This window comes from Lithobates pipiens, unplaced genomic scaffold (genome assembly GCF_037356315.1).
Source record: "Lithobates pipiens isolate NorthernLeopardFrog02 unplaced genomic scaffold, aLitPip1_a1.2 Scaffold_59, whole genome shotgun sequence".
NCBI classification, from domain to species: domain Eukaryota; kingdom Metazoa; phylum Chordata; class Amphibia; order Anura; family Ranidae; genus Lithobates; species Lithobates pipiens.
In genome coordinates, this window is record NW_027507880.1 from 1,786,194 (window position 1) to 1,800,478 (window position 14,285).

The 14,285-nt window shown below is 42.1% G+C and overlaps 2 protein-coding genes across 3 annotated transcripts in view; one reads left to right on the top strand and one right to left on the bottom strand.

The window, feature by feature from the left end:
* LOC143958170 (mannose-binding protein C-like) overlaps positions 1-14,285 on the bottom strand; it is a 586,186-nt gene that overhangs the window by 469,906 nt on the left and 101,995 nt on the right. The window lies entirely within an intron of this gene.
* LOC143958169 (pulmonary surfactant-associated protein A-like) overlaps positions 8,947-14,285 on the top strand; it is a 29,421-nt gene continuing 24,082 nt past the window's right edge. Inside the window, exon 1 of one of the 2 annotated variants that reach the window (XM_077467627.1) lies at positions 8,947-9,072. The gene's annotated coding sequence lies outside the window, so the exon portion shown is untranslated. Of the gene's footprint in view, positions 9,073-9,365; positions 9,428-14,285 lie in introns of those variants that run through there. The other variant, XM_077467628.1, reaches the window with a different exon arrangement.

Below are 14,285 nucleotides of genomic sequence, written 5' to 3' on the forward strand. Positions count from 1 at the left end.
TCAGTCCCCACCCAGATAAACAACACATCATCTATAAATCTCCGATAGAAGATCAATTGTTGAGGTTTGTTTAAAAAGACAACCCTATCTTCCCACTCAGCCATAAAGAGGTTGGCGAGGCTTGGAGCATACTTAGTCCCCATTGCCACGCCAACACGCTGGGAGTAGAATGCCCCTCCATACCAAAAATAATTGTGGGACATACAAAAATCTAATGCATGGCCCACAAACAGCTTTCGGGCATGATGGATATCCTCCCTTCTACTCATAGACCAATTTAGGGCCAATAACGCATCCTGGTGTTGGATAATGGTATACAAGCTTGCCACATCAGCCGTGGGTCCAAAGGCACCTAATATTGGGGACAAAATTGTCAGGAAGGTATTGGACCCCCCGGTTAGACAAACTATTTCCGGAGATTTAAAAGGATTTTATGCGTGCAGAAGACGCACTTGCTGCAGAACTGTTTGACAAGTTAACAGAGGCATCACCTCAGTTACTAATGGAATGGGAGAAACTTTTAAGATAGAGGAATTCAAGACTTGCAACATGTCATATGTTGTATATTTGCTATGGTGCCCCTGCAACCTCTTTTATGTGGGACGCACTAAGAGACTGCTGAGGATTCGGATTTCCGAACACCTGGCCAATATACGTAAGGGTTATAAATACCACAGTGTATCAATGCATTTCAAGGAATGTCACCAACAGGACCCAAGCCTTTTACAGTTCTGTGGCATAGATCATGTCCATCCCTCTTGGAGGGGTTCAAACCGAATTAGGGATTTGTCCCAAAGGGAAACAAAATGGATATTTTTGATGAGAAGCTTGACACCAATGGGAATGAATATCGAATTGGATGTCAATAGCTTTATTAACAATTCTTGATATCCATTTAATGGGGATGAGATTCTCTTCTTTCTGAGTGAACAATAGCTATTGCTAATGGGGCACACCCTTTGGGTAGAGGCCCCCCCCCTTTTGTATATTCGATCTTAACATGAGTAAGCTTGGGGGATATATGCACACATAATTATAGAGATCCTGGGTATAAAGATGTGCATTATGAGTAATTTGGGGGTGCTATGTATGGCGCCTATGTTAAAGTTCATCTGTTTCTACAATTTGTCGATATTATTTTTTTATTTATTATTTAATATTTTTTATTGTGATAGATTTAGTTGTGGAGCTAGATGGGTGTTCCCACTTATATATCTGTCATTTTTTTAAATAATATGTACACTCATCATGTACAAATAATTAGATGTGCTTGAGGAAGTTAATCCACATAAATGTTATTAGTTTTATAGTTTTATCTATGCTTGCCGTATGTGTTCTGAGAGTGCTGTTATATTGAATTTGTGTTGGATAAAGTGCGTCCTCTGAGATGTGAGGAAATATTAGATTTATTCATGCTGATGTAAACTCTCAGGCATTGGTAACACAGGGATATGGCAGCTGGTGGAATTGGCATAAGTTTTATAGATATTGCTTTCTGCAATATGTGTAAGATGGGATGTGGGAAGTGAGTGGAGGAGGGATGTGGCTAGCTTCACCTATTCTCTAGTTTAATATTTGCCATCTCAGTATTTCTTTTTATTTTTTTATTTTCAATTTTTAATTTTTAATTTTTGTCTGGAGTGCTGTTTAAACATTCAGGGTCTGGCGGGTATGCGTATAAATATTCAGTGCTCGCTCCACGTACTTTCTGGGGTTCAGTGCATTGACCCAAATATGAGGGTGATCAATACAGTCACACGCAACACTCAGCCTGGCTGACTAATGACGTCTGGGAGGGTGTTTCTTTGTATCATTTTGCTAGGTTTAGGCAATGTATGTGTGAAGTGCCTGCCTAGGGGGGAGGGAGATGCATAGAATTTACTTGTGTGTGGTTACGATGTGGGGTTGGCCCTGGGAGTGCGCCGGCCCCTTTGCCCCTGTTGGCGAATGGTGATCACACATGAGTAACTTGTGACGTTGGTGGGGAGGAGGCTGGTAGCTCCGCCGTGTTGCGCTGGCTGTGGGTTGGTGCAACGAGAGGGATGGTGCCTGCGCAGCTGATGAGGACTGAACGAGGTGTGGGTGTAGTGGGTGGTTCTGAAGCTCCGCGCATGCGCGATGGGTGCGTTGGATGCGCACATCGTGTAGGGTATTGGCGGAAGTGCTGAGCGGTGTGTGGGCTTGATGGGTGGCTCCGGGGCTCCGCGCATGCGCGGTAAGACGCGCACATCGCAGAGGTGGTCGGCGGATGTTTTTAACAGTGGAGTTATGTGGATGCGTTCGGCGGCTGGACCCACGTGGGGGAGGGGCTGTACTGGACAGCGATTGATTCGCCGCACGGTGCTGACACCCAATCTGATTTAATGGTGGAGGTGGGGACTCCCGGGATATTATGGGATGGTTGCCTGTCAATTTGAATAAAAGGGTTGATCTGAGAGCTGGATAGCCAATCCCATGAGGAAGTCTTGTGACGAAACATGTCGGGGGCGTGGCTATCTGGCAACTATTCTTTGACACACTAAGGAGCACAGCTGAGGCGGAGAGAGGAGGAGACACAGGAGAGAGGACTGGACGGGATTGTTTGGCGCTGATTTCAACTTGATGTTCTGCTGTCAGGTACCATACAGCAATCATTAATAGAGACGGTGTTCATGCTGTTAACCCTGCCAGTATCTAGTGTGCTCACCGATGCCTCTGAGGAAAGGAAGCTGTTGTTGAGAAGTGGAGTGTTTTGAAGTGCTTTCATTCAAGTTTGGTTCATGTGAGTGTAATAATGAGTGTTTTTTATTGAGATTAAAAGATTTTTACAGTGTTACACTATGGAAAGTCTTTTTGTCTCCTTGAGGTACTTTGAGATGAAACTCTATTGATATCTGAAGGGAATTATACTGCAAGCGATTGCTGGATATTGATCAACATCATTCATAAGATCTTTAAACGCTTTTCTGGCTCAACACGAGAGTGCTGAGCAGTACAGCTGGTGAGTGCTCCATACGAGGGGGGTCACGAACACCAAGGGTGTGGTGAAGGCTTTGTGGTATACGGACACTGAATTTTCACATAAAAGAAAGTTTCCCGTATTTTGGATTTCTTTTTATGGACTTTATATATTCTTTGTTCTCTACACATTTATTTTTATTTTTTCTACTATTTTTTCACACTTGCATTGTATTGTAGTAGAGTCTATCACTATTGAGTCACTATTGATTATGCACATGTGAATTTATATAATTGTGGGGCTAATATAGTTTTACTATCAATGTTATAACTTTATCTCTTCTAGTAGTAGTTGAGCGCTACAAGGTGATTTTTTTGACAATTTATTTTATTTCTGTATTCAACTTCTGATTTATAGATCCGCGATTATTATTGTGACTGCAACATTATGGCGAACACATCAGACACTTCTGACACTATTTTGGGACCATTGTCATTTATATAGAGATCAGTGCTATAATAATGCACTGATTACTGTGTAAATGACACTGGCAGGGAAGGAGTTAAACACTAGGGGGAGATCAAGGGGTTAAGTGTGTCCTAGGGAGTGAATCTATCTGTGGGGGGATGGGCTTCCACCCACATGACAGTGATCACTGCTACCAATGACAGGGAGCAGTGATCTTCCCCATTCTTTGGCTCTGTGACACGATTGCCGGTAACCGGCGAACATCAAGTCCGCGGGTCCTGGGGCACGGTCATGGTGTACATGGCATGCGTGCCCTCTAGCCTCGCCAATTAAGGGGGACATACAGGTACGCCCATTTGCTCACCGCTGCCATTGTGCCAACGTATATCGCGTGCAGCGGTAGGCAAGTGGTTAATGGGGTTTGCTGTTTGGGTCAGAACTTTTCCCCTGTTCTGGAGTTCTGCTACAAACCAAGCAGCGGGGTGTTTGGCCCATCTCTAGCTATCATGTGCTCCGCCTCAGTTCCTGGGTAAAACACCTGCTGCTGCCTCTGGGAACCGTACACCTGTTGTCCTGGCCTTATTTAGTGGTGAGTATGGGACCTCGCATTATGGCTCCCACGCTCTGCAACTAGTCTATCAATACTATACCACCTACCTATTGTCTTCCATTTTAGGTGCATCTGTACACGCATCAACCCCGGAAGAGCAAGCTTGGTCTTGTGAAAAGCCTTTGGTACACTACATGCTTGTGTATCACGTTTTCTATTCATAGGGTACACCAGGTTCCCATTTATTACATGTTTATTATCCATTTGTGTACCCATTGTCCATTTTACATGTATGTTGTTTTACAACTGGCCATTGCTGATGTATGCATGACTTTTACCTGAATAAACGCATATACTTTATACTCTAGTTACTAGTATGATGCTTTTTGGCCAAATGGTGCCCACCTCACTTAAAGTCCCATTACGGTAAATCTTTTTTTTCATATTTCAGGGATGGAGGTGTGTCACCGGTGACACCAGACCCTTTTTGTTTTTTCAATCTCTGTATTTGCGGACGATACTAAGCTAAGCAGGGCAATAACTTCTCCGCAGGAAGTGGAAGCCTTGCAAAACAAATTAATGGGGTGAGCAACTACATGGCAAATGAGGTTCAATGTAGAGAAATGTAAAATAATGCATTTGGGTGGCAAAAATATGAATGCAATCTATACATTGGAGAGAGAACCCCTGATCGAATCTAGCATGGAAAAGGACCTGGGGGTCCTAGTAGATGATAGGTTCAGCAATGGCATGCAATGCCAAGCTGCTGCTAACAACGCAAACAGAATATTGGCATTAAAAAGGGGATTAACTCCAGAGATAAAATTATAATTCTCCCGCTCTACAAGACACTGATCCGGCCGCACCTGGAGTATGCTGTCCAGTTCTTTGCACCAGTCCTCAGGAAGGATGTATTAGAAATAGAGCGGGTACAAAGAAGGGCAACAAAGCTAATAAAGGGTTTGGAGGATATTAGTTATGAGAAAAGGTTGCGAGCACTGAACTTATTCTCTCTGGAGAAGAGACACTTGAGAGGGGATATGACTTCAATATACAAATACCGTACTGGTGACGCCACAATAAGGATAAAACTTTTTTGTGGAAGAAAGCTTGTAGCAACTCACTAAAATTAGAAGAAAAGAGTTTTGACCTTAAACTACTTAAATCCTTAGGTTTATCCTTAAACTACTTTACTGTAAAAGCGGCAAGGATGTGGAATTCCATTCCCTTCCACAGGCGGTGGTCCCAGCAGGGGTCATCGATAGTTTCAAGAAACTATTAGATAAGAATCTAAATGACCGTAACAAACAGGGATATACAATGTAATACTGACATACAGTATAATCACACACATAGGTTGGACTTGATGGACTTTTGTCTTTTTTCAACCTCACCTCCTATGTAACTATGTAACATGGTAGATATATCCTTTTGCACTGTAAATTGTTTGAGTTGAGTTGTTTTGTAGCAAATATATATTTACCACCCTTATTTTTCTGAAGTGCTTTGCCTGCTTGCTAGATTTTTAGTTTATACTTATTTTATTGTGGACCAACTCCAACACATGGCTGGCTGAGAGAATTGCTCCCCACCAGGGATGAGCTTTATGTTCGAGTCAAACTCATGTTCGACTCGAACATTGGCTGTTCGCCATTTCTCTGAACAGCGAACAATTTTGAAAGCCACGGAACACCCTTTAAAAGTCTATGGGAAAAATCAAAAGTGCTTATTTTAAAGGCGTATATGCATGGTATTGTCATAAAAAGTATTTGGGGACCTGGGTCCTGCCCCAGGGGACAAGTATCAATCCAAAAAAAAGTAATTTAAAACTACTCGCGGCTATAATGAATTGCAATACACATAACAGTTCATTGATAAAAACAGCATGGGGATTTCCCCACAGGGGAACCCCGAACCAAAATTAAGAAAAACAAATGCATTGGGGTCCCCCCAAATTCCATACCAGGCACTTCAGGTCTGGTATGGATATTAAGGGGAACCCCGCGCCAAAATGTAAAAAAAAAAATGGCCTCCTAAAAATCCATACCAGACCTTTATCCGAGCACGCAACCTGGCAGGCCACAGGAAAAAGGGGGGACGAGAGAGCTTATCGGAATCTGGAAGCCCCCTTTAACAAGGGGACACCCAGATCCTGCCCCCCGTGTGAAATGGTAATGGGGTAAAAAAGTACCCCTACCATTTCACAAAAAAAGTGTAAAAAATGACAAGAGACAGTTTTTGACAATTCCTTTATTTAAAGTCTTCTTCTTTCCATCTTCTTTGGGTCTTCTTCCTTCCTTTTTCCTTTGGTTTCTTCCTCCATCTTCTTCTTCCGCTGCTCCTTCCTCCGATCCTCTGCTTCTTGCTCTGGTGTTCTCGTCCGGCATCTTCCTCCACGACGTCTTCTTCCCCGCTTCGTTCTTGGGCCGCTCTGCATCCATGGGAGGCTCCCGCTGTGTGAAGCTTCTCTTCTTCTGACAGTTCTTATATAATGGAGAGCGGGGCCACCCAGTGACAACCAAGAATGAAGCGGGGAAGAAGACGCAGCAGAGGAAGATGCCCATCAACATGGGGACAATGTACTTTGGGGGGCTACCCCAAAGCACCCTCCCAATGTTGAGGGCATGTGGCTTGGTATGGTTCAAGATGGGGGCGCTCTCTCCTCCCCCCTCTTTTCCTGCGGCCAGCCAGGTTGTGTGCTCGGATAAGGGTCTGGTATGGATTTTGAAGGAGACCCCATGACATTTTTTTTTTTTACATTCTGGCGCAGGGTTCCCCTTAATATCCATACCAGATCTGAAGGGTTTGGTATGGAATTTCAGGGGACCCCCACACATTTGTTTTTCTTAATTTTGGTTCGGAGTTCCCCTGTGGGGAAATCCCCATGCTGTTTTTATCAATGAACTGTTATGTGTATTGTCGGACAATTCATTGTAGCTGCGAGTAGCTTTAAATTAGTTTTTTTCCTTTAGAAATGTAATTTCCACTCTCTGCTGACGTCATGAATGTCAGTCCACTGCGTCATCACGACAATAAAGTCTGGATCCACCAGGTGCCTGGATTGACAACCAGCTCTGCCTCTCAGCGAGCCGCTGAGAGCCTGAGCTGTCCACCCCCGCCCTCTACACAGCCCAGCGCTCCAGTGAGTGAAGAGGGGGCAGAGCAGAGAGCTGTGACTAACAGTCTACAGCTCTCTGTTCATGGAGCTCTAAAAACCAAGCGATGTTGGTGTTCGATCACTCGGTTCTCAGTGCAGAGACGCCAGGGGACAGATAATATGAAATAAGAATTTTGGTTAATTACGATTATTCATGCTTCTGACGCCTGAACATGGTGCCGATGTGTAGGTGTCCCCATCCACCCAAAAACAGATGGGGACACCAGGAGACATGGAAAAGCCTCCCTTTATACACATCGCAGCTCCCAATGCGAGACAAAAATCGCTAGCACCAACCAAGGAATCACACAAGGAGGCAGGGTATATAACAATAGTCGAATAAAAATTGTGTTGGAGAATGAGTAACCTAGTATAGTATCTAAATGTAACGAGGTCTCTAGGGATACATCACTACACCTATGCCATGCCTGCTCTCCGTTTGGCCCTGGGTGGGGTCCCATCTGACTCTGCCCCCTCAGTTCCCTGGGGATCTGCTGCCGCCGTCTTGAGGCCGCACACCTGGAGCCATGGTCAAGCTCAGTGGTAAGTATGGGGACCCACAACCCCTCCTACCCTGTGCCTTTATAACTAATACTGTGCTATATTGCCAAACATATATATATTTTTGTTAATCCTAGGTACATTGTTACACACATCCACCCCTGAAGAGCAAGCTGGATCTAGCGAAAATAGTCGGGTAGTATTATGCCCGTGTACTATGACTACTACTACATTTATGTACCAATATTCCTTGTTCATGTATCTTTTTTAATTGCCAACTGTTGGTGTTATTTATGCATGTAAACAATTGTATTTGAATAAACCATATACTATATTTACTACTGTTATGTTAACTGGCGGAAACAGTACCCACTTCATTTGAAGTCCCAGGGCGAATCCTTTGTTTTTTATATCCTTCACAGAGTGCATTGTACAGCTGACTTTCTTTACAGAACTGGTCGTGAAGAGAATTCACAGTGTATCGGTGTAACCACATGCAGGGTAACCACATACATTTATTATGGAGATGACCAAAGCTTAGGAGGTAATGGAACAAGGTCATCACAACCTTAAGTTGACTTTATGGTATTACCATGAATCCTGATCCTCTAACATGTATACTAGGCTATGTTACTCAACTGTGTTGGATAATACTTAACCTTAACTGTTTCAAGATCACTCAGCACAGAAAATGCTAGCTGTAAATGGGTACCTGCTATTCCACCAATTATTGAAGAGTGGAAATCTGAATCAAAGACGTATATCATTTTAAAAAGCATACACACCTCCTCCGCAATACAATGGCAAATTTGATGCAATATGGTCCAGTTGGATAGATGTAATGAACCTCTCAATTGCTTATTTCATATATCAATTTCAATGCTAACTGTGGTTAGAGTGAATGTTTATAGAATGCCACCAAAGTTTTCAGGTGACGGGACTTTGTGTGCTCAGTGCTGTCTTTTAGTCCTATCTTTATCTTTCATTGTCTATCTTTCCTGTGTGACAACGTGTTTCTATGTTACTATGTAAATGGAAAACTTTTTCTATCTTTAAATAAAATCTGACTTTAAAAAAATATAATTATTTGTGCAATACTGTAAAGTAAATTTTGACAGTGCCATGTTTCCTGAAATCCATTTTTCATTTACTGTCATCTCTGTAAAAAACGGGTTATGCACACAGAAGTTTAATAATTGTAGATCTTCTATGTCTCATGGTAAACCAAAGCATGTCTTTGTAAACACTAAAAATCTGCTTACTGGAATCATTATTTTGGGGTCAAAGTTTGTATTTGCTGTTTTTGATTTACTTACTATAGTTTGCAGGTCGAAATATGTACATAGTCAGATAACATATCAGTATATATATATATATATATATATATATATATATATATATATATGACCACTCTGGATCTTCTGCTTCATCTTCTCCAGGTCTCTTGTGTCTACCTTGGTGAGTACCATTGTACAATTAAGTACCATTTAAATGAGCACCTTACTTCTATTTCACAATACATTTATATCTATGTATTGGTAGGTCCAGCTGCCAAAATGACTTAACCAGTTAACAACCGGCCCATAGCCGAATGATGGCTACAGGGCGGTTACTTAACATGTTGACAAAATTAATGAAGAAAAATTACTAATTTGCTAAATTTTATAACAGAAACAAAGAAAAAATTAATTTGTTTTACAGAATTTTCGGTCTTTTTTCTTTTATAGCACAACAAAAAAAAAACCCGGCGGTGATTAAATACCACCAAAAGAAAGCTCTACTTGTGTGAAAAAAGGACAAAAATGTCATATGGGTACAGTGTTGCATGACTAAATGAGTAATTGTCATTCAAAATGTGAGAGCACCGGAAGCTGAAAATTGGTCTGGTTATAAAGGGGGTTTAAGTGCCCAGTGGTCAAGTGGTTAAATTACTTTTTTCCGTTAGAAATGTCATTTTGTGCAGGGACTGTTCTAAACATGGGAAATACACGCCACTTCATAGGCATACTATAGACACCCCCCAGGCACGATATTTAAAGGAATATTTCACTTTTTTTTTTTCATTTTAAGCATCATTAACCATTATTATATTATTTATTCACAACTCAGTTTTTTATTTTTTGCGATATAAGCGAAAAAAGAGTGTAAATTTGGGGAAAAAAACAATATTTTCTTCTTTCTATTTTAAAAGGAATCCAATAAAATCGAATTTTGTCATAAATTGAACTCAAAATTTATTCTGCTACATGATTTTGGTAAAAAAAATTCTGTCAAGTGCATAATAATTGGTTTGTGTGATCATGTACAGATGTGTGCAGGTGATCACGGATATATGTGTGCAGATAATCATTGGGACATGTGATTTTAGTGGGACATATGTGGGGGACACGTGTGTTTATTATTTGGGGACATGTGTGTTTATTATTTGGGGACATGTGCGTTTTGGGGACATATGTGCATGTGTGTTTTACACTAGACTGGTGATCAGTGAGTGAAAAGCTGTAAAAAAACAGCTCATACTCATTGATCACCAGCCTGATGCAGGGATCTGCTCTCCTCTCCTCAGCGACGACTTCCGTGTGAGGAGAGCCAATTGCCTGGCAACCGGCTGTTTGTTTACATCACATGGCAGCTGTGATTGGACACGGCCATCATGTGATCAGGAGGGCAAATCACAAAGCCCTCCTGCTGATCCGAGATGCGCCATGTCCAGGTGACACGAGTGCACCAGGATTGTGCCGCTGTGCGGGCACACGGGCAATCCCCCTCCTTCTGAAGGATGTTGCTGAACATCCAGTCAGAAGGAGAGAGCTCCCACCCGGCCAATGTATATATACATTGGCCGGGTGGGAAGTAGTTAAAATCAGTGCTCCCGAAAAAACTGACGTTTTAAAACTTTTATTTGCATTGATACATGTCCCCTGGGGCAGGAGCCGGTCCCCAAACCCTTTTTAGGACAATAACTTGCATATTAGCCTTTAAAATTTGCACTTTTGATTTCAAATGTTCGCGTCCCATAGACTTTAACAGGGTTCTAAAGTTTGCACACATTTTTGGTCCGTTCTCAGGTTCTGGTGCAAAATGAACTGGGGGGGTGTTCGACTCATCCCTAGTCCAGAGCAACAAAAACAACATCATGGTTATGGACACAGGGCAACAGATAGAGAAGGCCACATACCAAAGACGTGAATTACAAAAAAGAACCGCGCTGTCCTAAGTATAAACTTAGGTCGTGTATAATCCCAATAACGAATAAATCGAAAATTTAATTACCTCAATTCGTGAAATTGTATCAGTAACTAATATCTCAAAACTTAGATCTAGTGATAAAAAAATATGTGTAGGATACCGTCTGTAACTAGAACCTAATAGGTGTAAATGAATACCCCATAAGTATTAGCTCACAGATAATAATAAACAAAATAATACATATAAAGGAACAATTTAAGTGTTGTTGACAAATTACTAATAGTCATATAAATTGTCCCATTAGTTGAATCAGTCCATGAAAAGAACACCACCACGTGTCGGAAATATGATTATAACTTATTCGGAATTTCCAGTAGTTCGACAACTGTGAGCGTGCACCACCACCATAGATAAAGATGGCTCCTTACCAGATGTTCTAAGATTATATGCTCTAAACGTCAGACCAGGCTGTAAATATTCCTCAGACATCCATAGGTTCCACCATAGGTCAAATGGTTAAACAGTCAGGTTCCAATATTTGACAATAACCGGTCGGCCATAAAGAGGAGGAAAAAGCTCCAAATAGTGTAAAAACGTTTTATTAAAATATTAAAAACAAGAAATGCACTTACAGAGAGTCAAGCACAATGGGGCATGTCACAGTAGGTAGCGCCGGCCGGACGCGAATCCTCCACTCCAGTACCCTTTCTCCAGTTCGTTCGTTAAGAGGCAATGAATAGCGTGTCACACCGCCCGACGCGTTTCGTGAAATATCACGTCTTCTCGGGGCTCTCGAGCCCCGAGAAGACGTGATATTTCACGAAACGCGTCGGGCGGTGTGACACGCTATTCATTGCCTCTTAACGAACGAACTGGAGAAAGGGTACTGGAGTGGAGGATTCGCATCCGGCCGGCGCTACCTACTGTGACATGCCCCATTGTGCTTGACTCTCTGTAAGTGCATTTCTTGTTTTTAATATTTTAATAAAACGTTTTTACACTATTTGGAGCTTTTTCCTCCTCTTTATGGCCGACCGGTTATTGTCAAATATTGGAACCTGACTGTTTAACCATTTGACCTATGGTGGAACCTATGGATGTCTGAGGAATATTTACAGCCTGGTCTGACGTTTAGAGCATATAATCTTAGAACATCTGGTAAGGAGCCATCTTTATCTATGGTGGTGGTGCACGCTCACAGTTGTCGAACTACTGGAAATTCCGAATAAGTTATAATCATATTTCCGACACGTGGTGGTGTTCTTTTCATGGACTGATTCAACTAATGGGACAATTTATATGACTATTAGTAATTTGTCAACAACACTTAAATTGTTCCTTTATATGTATTATTTTGTTTATTATTATCTGTGAGCTAATACTTATGGGGTATTCATTTACACCTATTAGGTTCTAGTTACAGACGGTATCCTACACATATTTTTTTATCACTAGATCTAAGTTTTGAGATATTAGTTACTGATACAATTTCACGAATTGAGGTAATTAAATTTTCGATTTATTCGTTATTGGGATTATACACGACCTAAGTTTATACTTAGGACAGCGCGGTTCTTTTTTGTAATTCATGTGAGTAGGTATATTTTTGGGTATACAGCAGGACTGCAGCAGTATTAATGTGTGCACTAAGACACATTTTTTCGTTTGTTTTTCTTGTTTTCTTTTGATTGATAGTTGGTAGCGCGATTTTTTCACTAATTTATCTCACATACCAAAGACACATACACAGAAACAGCAAGCAGATCCCAATTTCATTTAAAGGTGGAAGATGTGGTAGAGCTGACACATACCTGTAAAGAGACTGAGAAGGAATGTTCAGGTGAGGCAAAACTTAAAGCAAAGATTGAAGTGCATATCACTTGTAGAAAGAATCACCTAGAGATAGAAGCCCCTGCAATGTGCTCCCCCAGCAATGTGCTGACCCCTTAGGGATGCTCAAATTTATACTGTTATGAGGGTGGGGTGGAAGTTTGTTAATTAACCATGGGTTAATATAAGAATGACTAACAATAGAAGTGAAAGATCCACTTTGAAAGTCAGAATTGCAAGAGACCAGAGGCCAAGATAAGATCAACACATAAAACTTAGGTAAGCTAGTCCAGAGCAACAAAAAACAATGTCAAGGTTATGCACACAGGGCAACAGATAGAGAAGGCGACATACTAAAGACATGTTGCTCCCTGCTCCTGATGAGCACACAATATTGTTGTTTTAATTTAATCATCTGAAGCTGTAGTTTGGCTCAGAATAATTTCTCTAAAAGTTCTGGTTTCTGCAACAGTCCAGTTGGGTTGCACCGATTCCCACCTGACCATAGGTGTCGCTGTCACCGTCAGTGGGTGTGGAACAGCAGCAGACTGGATGCATTGAATATCGCCTCTTGCTCAGAAATGGTTCAGTGGGGGTAGTTGCCCTGCTGTGCATTCTGGCAGAGGGTATTTAAGGTACTGATGCCATTTTTTGGGTTCGTTTCCCGAGGTTCATGATCCCAACCCCAGGGTCCTCCTGGCCTGGGGTCTGTGTCGCATGGTCTTGTGCCTCAGGGCCTGCTGGCCCGAGGCTTCGCAACTGATAGTGTAAACCCAGGAATGTCTTGGGGCCTGCTGATCCAGGGGTTGTCCTGTGCTGTCTCGCCCACAGGGAGAAGCCAAGGAAACCTGAAGGATCCAGGGGAGGACTTCTCCAGTGGAGGACCGAGCGCAAGGCTGGTGTCTCTGGAGGAGCCTGGAAACTCAGATCTTATCCTTACAGTATCGCCGGGTCGGCTGAAAGAATCTGGTACTGTATGGTAGATCTTTCTAAAAACTCTCAAGAATCTCTAAGTTCAGTTAACAAGTCTGTGGCAGAGACTTTGTTGCGCATCTACTTTCAGGAACCACTAAGTTTAATTAACAATTCTGTGGCAGAGACTTTGTTTGGCATGTCCATGGCTGCTAGGTCAAGTGAGGTAGGCCTATCCGGTGACTGCTGGATCCAGTCTGTGGAGCTGTTTGCCCTCTGGATCTGAATGATACCTCTAACCCACAATTACTAGGTGCCTGAACTCCCCTTATCCTCTAACCCTCTATTGAAGGACTGTGTCTTGTGTCTTTCTTTGGTATTACCCCTAAATAAATCTTCAAAAAGAACCACAAGTCTGATATATCTTCATTTGGGCTACTTTCCACGGGACCCCCTAAGATGAAGAGGCGAGCAGAAGAGGTAACGGTAAGCCCGAATAAAACCAGCAGCTCCTTCGGGGGTTAGTGCTACAGACACATACACAGAAACAGCAAGCAGATCCCAATTTCATTTAAAGGTGGAAGATGTGGTTGAGCTGACACATATCTGTAAAGAGACAGAGAAGGAATGTTCAGATGAGGCAGAACTTGAAGCAGAGATTGAAGTGCATATCACTTCAGATCACTTCACTTTAGAAAGAATCACTTATGCCGACACGACTAGGTCCGACGAAATGAATC